Raw genomic sequence first — 12,416 nt, forward strand, 5'->3', positions numbered from 1 at the left:
TAGTAAAGTTCTAGCAATTTCTTCCAAGGATCTATTTTTTCTCTCAACAACTCCATTTTGTTGAGGTGTTCTGGGTGCAGATAACACATTTATGAGAATCGAATGATACTAGATATCCTTTATCACATAATTGAATGACACTTAGTAAAATGTGCTTAAGACCTTCAACAAGTAGAACATTCTCAATGGAGGAAGATGAGTTTGTACCTATTTTTCCAACTCCAAGAATTCTACCTTTATTGTTGTCGCCATAAGTCACATGTCCGCTTTTCTTGGGAGAGATATGAGTGAATTTTGATGCATCTCCCATCATATGTTTTGAGCATTCGCTATCTATGTACCATCTCTTCTTCAAGGATACCTACATAATCCTATTTGTGACTTAGGTACCCAAACTTTATTGGGTCCTTGGGTGTTAGTGTTAACTAAAGATCCTTTTGGGACCCATATCATTTTAATATTGTTGCAATTTTTCCTAAAATAATAGGTAGATGTGCCATGTCCTTTCCTTCCACAATAAAAACAAGTTAAGAAAGGAGAATTATATTTTTGTGTGGAAGCAAAGAAATTCTTATAAAATTTTTGTTGTTTTTCAGGCTTATATCCTATTCCTGCCTTATCAAAGACACATCTTTACTTTCCTAATATTACATCTAGGTTACTTTTGCCAATAGAAAATCTAGCAAGAGAATTTTTTAAATCTTTAATTTCTTCTATATACTTGTTACAACAATTGCATGAATTAGATACTACTTTACTATCAGGCATGGTAGAAAATTGAATTGTATCATTTGATTTAGAAATTGTAACTTCAGTCTTAAGATTTTTTAATTCTTTATTTAATTTTGAAACTTCTTTTTCTAAATCTGAAATTGTTTTCTTAGAAGATGAGACCAATTTAGCAAGTTTAATTGATTCCTTATGCAAATCAGCAAATGCTTCTTGTAATTAATCAAAAGAAATGGATAAGTTTTTATTTGAAGATGTTACCTCTTCATTGTTTTCATAAATTTTGGCCATTAGACTCAAGCTAACCACTTCATTTTTTGAATTTTCATATGAGTCCATATCATTATCATCCCATGTAATGTAGGCCCTCTTTGCCTTCTTTTCATTAAAGTTTTTCTTTTCAGATTTCTCCATTCTTTTCTTGAAGATCGGGCAATCAACCCTTAGATGTCCAGGTTGGTTGCATTCATAACATTTTGGAGTGAAGGATGAATCTTCTGTCCTTCTTTTTGGTTTAAAGTTTGGTCTCCTTTGATTTCCTCTGACTTTTAGGAATTTGTTGAATCTTTTTACAAAAAGACCAAGATCATCATCTTCATCTATTTCAATTGAATCCTCCTTCTAACTCTCTTCTTGGTTTGAAGGTGAAGCTTTAAGAGCGATTCCCTTCTTCTTCTTATCATTTTCTTCATGTTGATTCAATCTCAACAATTCCATTTCATGTTCTTGTAAATCTCCAAATAATGTAGCAAGAGACATGTTATTTAAATCTCGTGACTCAGTAATGGCTGTTACCTTGGATTGTCATTCCCTGCTTAAACATCTCAAAACTTTATTTATGAGGTCTTCATTTGGAAAGATTTTTCCTAAAGATGCAAGATGATTTACTATGTGGGTGAATCTCTTTTGCATATCTTGAATATTTTCCTTTGGATTCATTCTAAATAATTCATATTCATGAGTTAGTGTATTTATCCTAGATCTCTTTACATTTGTTGTACCTTCATGTGTTACCTGTAGGGTATCCCACATATCTTTTACACTTTTACAATTTGATACCCTAAAGTACTCATTCATTCCTAAAGTAATGTAATTATATTTTTGGCTTTTAAATTGTGTTGGACTAATCTTTTTTCCTCCTCACTCCATTGATCCCTAGGTTTTTGTATGGTTGTATTTCCTGCCGCCATAGTGGGAATGTAGGGCCCAATTTCTATTGCTTCCCAAATATTCAGATCTATTGCCTCTATAAAAATTTTCATGCGGGTTTTCCAATAGTGGTAACCCACGCCATTAAAAATGGGAGGCCTATTTATAGAATTCCCTTCAAGAAATAGATAGTTTGATGAGGCCATTATTCTTGAAGCTTCTAAACTTTATACAAGAATGAAGCTCTGATACCACTAGTTGGACAAGTGGCCTCAGACATCTTAAGAAAGGTGGGTTGAATTAAGATATCAAAGACTATTCCCCAATTAAAATTTTAACTCTCTTTGTGAATTATTAATGCACCCTTAATATGAATTACTAAAAACACAATTCAAAATAAAACTTCTTTAATGCAAAAGATAAATGACAATAAATAAAAGAAGTTTAAGGAAAGAGAGAATGCAAACTCAGTTTTATACTGGTTCGGCCACACCCTTGTGCCTATGTCCAGTCCCCAAGCAACCCGCTTGAGAGTTCCACCATCTTGTAAAATCCCTTTTACAATATCTGAACCACACAAGGACAACCCTTCCTTTGTGTCCAGATAACCTTACAACAAGAGACCCTTGGTCCCTAAATCAGTTCTCTTAAATAAGAAAAGGTAGAAGAAGAATTCTCTCTTTTAAGAGAAAGATAATACAATGAAGATCGCTCAATGATTCCTTATTGAATTTGCAAGTGTTTTGGCCAAGGAATGTTTTTGAGGATAAGACAATTTTGTTTCTAAGAGGATAAGACTTTTTGTACAGAAAAACTCTGAAGAATTTTCGTATCCCAAGTCACTTATATATAGGCCCTTTGATGGCCATTCAAAAACATTTGAAAAGATGTGATTGTTGGAAGTTATTTTCAAAAATTCCTTTTGGTAATCAATTACAAGCCTTGTGTAATCGATTACAGGCTTTAAAATTTGAATTCAAAATTCTAATAGCTATTATAAACAGTTTCAACTGTTGGTAATCGATTACAAGCCTTGTGTAATCGATTACATGCTTTCAAAAATATTTAAAAACATTTCAAAAAACATTTTGGCCACTGGTAATCGATTACATCCTCTAGTAATCTATTACTAGAGAGTAAATACCATATTTTAAAAATTCAAACAAGCATCCTTTGGCCAAACCTTTGCATCATCAATTAGTGAATTCTTTCTAAGACTCTTAAGGACTAACTTCAACATTTATCTTGGATTTCTTGGAGTCTTGTCTTGGATCAAACATGAGAAGCGTGTTTCTTTGGCATCATCAAAACTTCATGATATAGTTGCTTCTACACCCGTGTCTGTGTTGTGTAGTTAACACTTGGCTCCACAACAACAAAAACGTTAAAGCAAAAACACATGGAATCCACATGCACACAACACACATATTCGTGTGTGTTTGAAGTGGAAGAAAGAGAACACATAACACAATGCAGACAACAGAAGCAAAGCAACAAGTGATGACGTCAAAACAAACATACAGTGTGTGCTTCTACTGGCGGCAGTGGCTCAAGCTGGTGCTGGCGGAGGTGCCGTCAGAAATCAAGACCCTGTTCGATGAGTATTCCGAGAATGAGCTCATGACACCTTCGCATCTCAAGAGATTCTTGATCGAAGTGTAGAGGCAAGAGAAGGCCACTGAAGAAGACACACAAGCCATCATTAATAGGTTTAGGCATTTCCATCACAAAGGGGTTGGCCTCAATCTTGAAACTTTCTTTAAGTACCTCTTTAGTGAAGATAATCCTCCTCTTCTTCCTTCTCATGGGGTAAGCAAGAAAAAAAAAAAAACTCAGCATTTTGTGTTTTCCTATTTGGGTTTTGTTGGAGACAGTTTGGGTCTACGAGATCTGGATTTAGCATTGTTTACTTTCCAATTGGGTGTTCTTCTTTTCTCCCTAGATTGGATTTTACTGGATTCATTCCCTTATTATAATTTTTACTATATTTGTTTGATGTACTTTTTCAATTGGGGTGTTTGGTTTTATTTTACTTTAGTTTTTGCAAAAGCTTGGTCTACTCTTGCTAGTTCTCGTTTAGTGTTATACACAAAAGGTTAATCGTAACTAAATCTATGGTGATTTAGCTTCTTCTTGGTTTTCTAGTTTGTATTTTTGGACTCAACTCCCCCTACCCCCCCCCCCAAAAAAAAAAAGAAAAGTATGAGTTTTATTGCATTTTAGTTTACCTGTTGACCATGAGGATTTGTGACTCAAGTTCCTAATAGAAAATGATAACACGATTGAGGATTAGCATTTTTCTCGCCTCAATTTTCAGAATGGACTCATCATTTATGTAGTTGAGCCATTCTCTTATAAGTTGCTTCTTTTGGGAAGGACAGGGCATTGCAAGGCATATGAAGCCTTTTGATTTATATTACATTCATGGAAATACCCTTTATTTTTTGATACACTATATAATGTCATAGTGTCTTCAGGATATGGCATTGCTTTTTAGTTTTTACATTGGTTTTTATTGTGTTTCTGGGAATAAGTCATTTAGATTAGGATTTTCTTCTTCTCTAGTGCCTTAATTTGATAAAAATCAGCCCCGAGATATTACAAAGAGGGTTTTAGGGGCAAAGCTTTGATTTTCATATTGAATTTCATCCAAATTTTTTACAAGTCATTGTTACTTCCATAAATATTGATATTGTATCATGCTTAATTATATGCATCTTCTTATTCTGATCATTGTCTGTTGTGTGATCATTTCTTCCATCTCAGGTGCACCATGATATGACTTTACCCTTGTCACATTATTTCATATATACTGGCCATAATTCCTATTTAACTGGGAATTAGCTGAGCAGTGACTGCTGTGACATCCCTATCATAAATGCACTGAAGAAAGGTGTATGGGTGATTGAATTAGACATATGGCCAAATAGATCAAAGGATAATATAGATGTGCTTCATGGAAGGTAAGTTTAGTAGTTTACAGGTAGAATGATGTTGACTTCCATACATGAACTCATGCCATCTCCTTTTGTCTCTCTTTTTCCCTCATTTCTCTTTAGTGATCAAGCAGAAGTCAAAGAAATAAGTTAAATAGTTTTGAAAATTGTTATTTATTTTAGCTATCTTTCTCTACTCTGACTTGCTGCAATGAGTTGAGTGTAAGCATGAATTTCCTTGAAGATAAAATTTTCTAAAGGATGAACAAAATTTTGCAAACTATCTAGCTGAATGTATATGTTGCATTCTTTCGAATGCTATCTTGTACCATCAATTAATTTATTTGTTCCTTTGCACTATTATGTGCAGATTTTCAAGCCAAAAGATAACATGCATGCATATTGGAAATTGGATTTTTATCACTAAGGTTTACATGGCTTAAATGCAAAATGGAAGATTGTATTTTACTAGATGAACCTTAGTTGAATGGATGCATTGGAAGTTATTTTTGTTTCAACTTCCAAGAGAACTTATTTCTTATAGTTGGTGGCAATTTTCACTATAAATAGAGAAGAGAATTAATGGAGAAACAACACATGTAGAGAGAGTGTGTGAGAAGAGATATTGTGAAACAAAGTCACTTTGTTGAGAGAAAAATATCTTTGTGTGAGAGTGTTAGAATTTCTTGTAATCATTGAGTGGGATACTCGGGTTTGTAGAGTGATACACTATTTGAGATGGGTTAAAATCTTGTAGTCATTTTTGTGATAGTGAAATACTTTTGAGACGGTTCCATGGATGCAGGCAAGAGGTGCCGAACCACGTTAAATTTTTGTGTTTGTTATTATTTTTCTTAACGTATAATCTTTGTTGTGTTCTCACGATCCTTTGTGAGTGTGGGTAATTTTATTTGTGGGAGCGTTGATTACCCAACATTATGTTCTTTATGTTTGGTCGTTCTCTTGATAATCTAGGATTAATCGTATATTTTTGTGAATGTTGAGATTTTTATTTTCATTCAGTTTGACAATAATTTTGTTGTAGGATATCAAGGAAGGATGGTATGGTGGGGGAAGCATTGTTTTTGCAGTTATTGTTGTTATTAAGTTCTTTTCTACTCTTTCTAGGTCCCTGCTAATGGAATTCTAATCACTGGCCACTCTCTTGCAATTTATGAATCAAGTATGACTTGGGAGAGCAAAATTGTAAGTATTTATTAATACTTGGTTGATTTATCATCTTGTCTAATGGAGTTTGTGTTCATTAGAACTGTTTGACTGCATTAACCATAAGTCAATAATATGATTTTGGCCGCATGTCCAACAGTTAACCCATTCTTTGAACAAACTCAAACCTTTTTGTGTGTTATTTGGCTTGTAGAATTTCTACTACATTTGTTGACTATTTTCTCATTGTAGCATGTTTTATTGTGTTTTTAATATATGTATGTCTATGTGCAAGAGAAGATATGTGGAGGGTGTGTGATGCATTTGCAATACAAAGACAGCAAATACATGATAATTTCTAATGAAATCCCTGTCAGCGACAACATTGACACTAGCATCAAATGTGTACAGGAGTGATTTACAACCCGCACACAGTAGCCTACTTTGTGATCGTAAAAATTACAACCATTATTATTTGGGCTCTCATATTGTTTTTAATTTTTTCGATACACTTCTCCTATGTTCCAAAATTGTTTATGGGTCACCATTTATGTTTCGGTTGGCAAAGTTGTATAGCGGGTTATATATGCCTCAATTTTCAACATTGCTCGCTCTCTGGGATATATTTGTCGTTCCTTTTAGTAATTAATGAATAGTAGTAGTAGTGAAGTACTTGTCCAACACTGCAGTTATTATAGTTAGAGTTCTACTTCTAATGTTTTAAGATTTAAGAGAGCAATCGTGAAAAAACTAGAATTACAAGTTACATTTCTCTCAAAGAGATGTTTGTCTTTCTCTTTCTACTTTAAGTATTATTCTCCTTCTTAATATATATATATATATAGCATTTGACTTTATTTTTATTTTCCTTGTAATTCTTCATATGATTAACGGTTAGTTTTAATTATTATCAAATTTTATGGCTTTAGAAGTTGTAATAAACATTTTAGATAAAATTTCAAAGATGGATTTCATATATATTAAAATTAACTAAAGTATAACTCATCTATTTTTAATTCAATGACCGACAGTAAAAAAATATTATTATTATAACTCCTAAGGTGATTACTATTGTAAAAGTTAAAAACTTAAGATAAGTACATGATGATTTGTAATTAAATAATAATATAAAATCATTTTATATCATCAAAGAGAAAGAGAATAAAAATTTAATTTAAGCATCTTTAAAGGAAATGTAATTTGTTTCAAAAAGCATTCAATTAATCTGAATCATAAATGAATAGTTAAAAAAATTGGTGAGCTAGATAAAAATAGTTAGTATTATATGTTAATTGTTGATTATTTATTCATCATTTAAAATTATTGTGTATTTTTATTTTAATCTTGATTATTTAAATATGATCTATTAGGGATGGATCCAGAGTCAAGCAAGGACCTTGACCCACTCCCTTAGGATCCTTTATGTGTATATGAGAAAAAACTAAAAAAAACTAAAAATAAAAAAAATAAGTTTAAAATGGGTAATTGTGTGATGCTGGACTCTTCATGTTAGCATAGAGTAAAATATGAGCTTACATACACAAACATGAAAGGAAGATCACTAAAATATCTTGTTCTTCAACAGGTGGTCAAGGTTGCTGATTTTGGGGTTGCCAGGGTGCAAACTTAGTTTGGAGTGATGACAATTGAAATTGGAACATACTGTTGGATGGCTCCTGAGGTATGGATTTTCTTGGACTTCAGTGTTTTTTCCTGATTGATTTTTTTGGTGACATCATTGATCATGGTGCAATACTAATTCAAGATCAGTATTTGTTTATGGTACAAATTTATGTTCTGCCTGTTTGAAAAATGAGAAATATGATGGACAGGGAAAATAATGAATTGTGATTTTTATTTATATATTTTGGTTGTGTGGTGAAAGGGAAGTTGAGATTAAGTGTATGAAAAGCATCTTAGGTGAAATTCAGTTTCAAGTCAATCAATCCTTGAGAATATAAATGTATAGTACCCGTGTAGACACAATATTTTTTATCCTCACCTTTATGGATTTAATTATAATCATTTTATGTGTAAATTTGTTTTGTATTAGTAAAATGGTCTCTTAATTTTTTATATTTAAAAAAAACATTCTTAGAAGGTTATTAAGAGGACCATCTTAGAAACAATTTTATGTAAAACCGTCTTAGAATCTTTTTTTTGTTTTTTAATTTTTTTAAAAAATATTCTAAGACAGTTATTTAGAGAATTATCTTAAAAAGTCAAGACTTTCCACGACATTGAGTTCAAAGACAGTTCAAAACCGTTGTCGAATGTCCCTAAAAACCGTCGTCATAGACCCTTTTTTTAGCAGTGACAATAATAATATTTACATGGTACAAAACATATATAAATATATATATATATATATATCATACAATAGCAATCTTCCAACATTTAAGACATATAATCATTCACTCATTCATTCAGTTAATAGCAACCACACATATATGTATAGTAAACAAGTATATCCTTACATTTCCACCTAAGTTACTACGATCTTTGTAGGGTGAAATTACAAGTACAGGGGATGTATTAATCCTACTAAGTTCATACTTATCTTATTTGAAAGCTAAGACAATTATCTACAACTCTTATGTTGATCACAAAAATTGGTTTGACTATTAACTATGTCTAAACCTAAGGTAAATATTGAATCATTGCTTAATCCTAACAGCTCAACCTTTGCTCAATTTGTTTCTCTAGGGGGATATACAACTCTGAATTGGGTTAAACCAACGACATTGGTTAGCTAAACTCCAGGGCTACAACTTTCATGCAAACCACAAAACCTAATTCAATCATTTGCTTAGTCATTTGTACGATACAAGTTAATTCACGTTGTCACAAAAATAGCACGGGCTTCAAACTGATTTTCACTAAGCACGAACATGCTCTCATAAAGCATAACGCGCTTCGCTAAAAACATTCATTTCATGAAGCAAAAAAGACACAATTCAGACCTTAAAACATACCCAAACTCAAAACGAATAGCACACTAAACATGTAATCACATCATGGGGGACAAAACCCCTCAATCAATTTCAAGAAAACATGCAAGAATCAAGAATTCCTAAATTTCTAGGTTTCTAACATTTAAAGAAAAACACTCAATTTAACCATCCAATTTGCATTAAGGCATCAATTGACCCATCAAACATGAGCAATTCATAGTTATCAATGTGCAAGCAAAATTAAAACGCATAAAACACCCCAAAATTAACACCAATTTGATCCTCTAAGGATCCCTACACATGTTCACTCTAACCACAATTGCGACAAACTCTTCCCTTACCTCTAAGCGGGCTCACGTGTGTAGTCCAGCAGCGATAGTAGTGTCTCTAGCGGTTCCCTAAGATTCCTCAAGTTTTTCCTTTGGTTGTTCTGCTAGAGTTTCCAAGTGCTAGAGAGAAGGGGAAGGGATTTGAGTCTCACTTTCACTGTCTCCATGCGAGGGACATTTCTCTCTCTACAAACATTATTTCACAAATCCCTGGTGGGAATGTGCAAAAATAAGTTCTAAAGATGATGTCCACATTAAGGACAATCCAATAGGTAACGGGTAACGAGTATGAGATCGAAGTTTTATTAAGACAAGTTTAAGTATATGTGGGAAAAAGAGAGGGTTTTGAGAAAGAAAGAAGGAAGAACAGATTTGGGACAAAGAGAGAGCATAAGAACATATTGTAAATGTAAAAACTAATATAATATGTTTCTATTTATAACTTAAGTACTCTGAGTCTATTATTTACTCTATTTTTATTTATTTTATTATATATAAAAAAAGAATTCTATTTTACTCTTTCATTAAATAAATAACCAATTAAAACATCTATTTATTTTGTAAAACATCATTTTACTCTATTTATTTTCTAATGATATGAAATTCTTATTTTAATTAACAAAAACTCTTTTTTCTTATTTATTTAATTTTTAAAAACAATATTAATTTTTAAATAAAACTCTTTATTTATTTTATGAATAACTGAGTATTACAACAAACATCCCCCGTTAGAAAAAAATAGTTCAACCACCAAATGCTTCAATACTCCAGGGAGAACATGATGCAAATAATAATATGGTTGCACTAAATATGGAACTCTAAACACCGGAGTTTCTTTCTTTGTCCTTGTACCTTTTAAGACTTTTAGGAAAATTTCTCACAATTGCTTCTCCGGATAGGGTCAGAACATATTGGTCCTCATGAAATAGATCCAAAACTCTTGAATTGAGTTTTGAATAAAATTTGAATAATTATATAAAGAAATAGTTTAAATATATCAACTTAACACCTTAAACTGAATTGAATGCTAGTTTCAGTAACTCCATGGAAGAACAGGAACGTTATTCCCTTGCTAATTAACATATAGAAGTAGAGAAAACACAATCACATCACATATCTGAAAGACTGAAAGAACGTCCAAAGAAATATACACCCTCAATATATTTTGAATTTAATATGATAATAATAAGGCTAAGGTATGTAGACAAAAGTAAACCCTTTTGTTGTAAACTGGGATCTGTCAGAAGAGACGTACTTTTACTAACAGCAATATAATGTTGATTCATAGTAATCTATTGAAATAACTATTTTATTCACCTCCCTTTCTGCAAGGGTAGTGTTCAATTTTACATACACTCCAAAGTTAGAAAATAAAGGAAATGATATTTAATTTAGGCTAAATCTAAAAGACTTTAGATATCAAGGAACAAGATTGCATGCATATACAAAATAGTTAGCAACATATGTACAGATCCAGTGAATCACTGATATGTATAGTGAAATTTTTATGAGCAATGAAAATATGATAATCATAGTGGCATGCTTTGTACACAGTAGGGTAAAACATGAAACAGAAATGGTGTGAAAAAAAATAAGATTCACATCAATAATATTAGATAAAAATTTTGTGCATTGACGCAAATTTATTCCACGAATCAACTAGTTGGTTATAATAATATAAAAGAAACTAGATAATGAAATAATCCGTGTCAATTCAGTATGTAGATTAACAATGAACTTTCATTTCACATTTGGCAAACAAAATCAATGAAACAGACAACAAAACTTTTATTTCATACAGATAATTGTCAACAAAACACCAACAACTCCTACTACTTTAAGCAGTAGAATATTATGCACCAAGATAAAATGGAAAACTACTACAACAACAACTACAAAAGCCTTATTCTACAAGGTGAAGTTGGCTATACATATATCACTCAACACCATTAGACTCGATTAAAAACCAAATATGTAGAGATGTTATTCGCCTTTACATCCTTCTTAATAACTCCGTCCAATGTCCTTCTTGGTTTTCTTTTCTCCCTTTCCATAGGACTAAAAAACAAGCCAAGATTGAAAACTAACAAGCATAAAATTCTCTGGGATTCAGGTTAGAATGCAATGGTTCAAGAGCCCTTACATGACCCCACAGTCTTTTGCTTTGAAGGACTCTGCAGCACAAGTTATTGGCTTAGAATATGAAATAGAACAGTAAAAAAGTACACACACAAAAACAAAGTCCACAAGTTCATTAGCTTATTCCTCCAAATGCTTAAAAGCTAAATTGAATATTGAAACAAGTCGACAAAAATGTCAAAAAGCTGAGATCTTTATTCATGGTACTAGCATTCTACTATTACATTTGTTGATAAATGTGGTTTCTCAAAGATGGATCACCATTATAAGATAGTACTTGTTATTGAAAAATATAATATTGAGGATAAGTATATTAGGATTGAAAAAGGATTTGGAAAAAAAATCTAACAACTAGTAAAAATAAAAGAAATCAAATCATTGATAATTTAATTTATATTTGTTGCATAGTATGCAATTAATATCACTGATATGAGCGCTATTATCACAAAATAGAGGTGTCAATAACTTTACCTTTCAGTCTTGGATTTGGAATCTACATTTCACTGTAGTCGTAAAGATAACAACTCTTACATATATCCAATCATGTATGTTGTTGAAGAACTGAAAAATAGGTATGTCTCCATGAACTTTTTATAATTAAAGTTCCACAAACACCCCAAAATTCCAAACCGAGGCTGACGTAAAATCCAAGTTTTATGAGATCATCCTCGTTTGCATTAGTGTCATTCTTAAGAGTTGTTCTAGTTGGCGGGACCACTGCCATTGGGCATTGGTTTGGGAGTGGCTAGTGGGCCACAAAACCCAATGTTCCCAACATATGCAAAGGCATAAAAGGACTGTAGTTGAGTGCGTATTGGAATTTCTCATGATAAGTTGTTGAATGACAACTTCATATAACTGAGAAAACTCAAATTTGAAAAACTAGTCGGCATTCCAACATAAAGATAGTTTCTTGATAAGTCAAGTGATTCCAACATTTTCATGTGACCAATGTTGCTGGGAATTAATCCTGTGAGATTATTTCTAGAAAGATTTAAGCCAACTAATGCAAG

The 12,416-nt window shown here is 32.1% G+C and overlaps 1 pseudogene; it reads left to right on the plus strand.

Annotated features, from left to right (window-relative positions):
- The first annotated feature begins 3,378 nt into the window (after positions 1 to 3,378).
- LOC114398509 lies at positions 3,379 to 5,257 on the plus strand (annotated as a pseudogene).
- Positions 5,258 to 12,416: the final 7,159 nt, after the last annotated feature.

Source organism: Glycine soja, chromosome 19 (assembly GCF_004193775.1).
Source record: "Glycine soja cultivar W05 chromosome 19, ASM419377v2, whole genome shotgun sequence".
Taxonomy (NCBI): Eukaryota; Viridiplantae; Streptophyta; class Magnoliopsida; order Fabales; family Fabaceae; genus Glycine; species Glycine soja.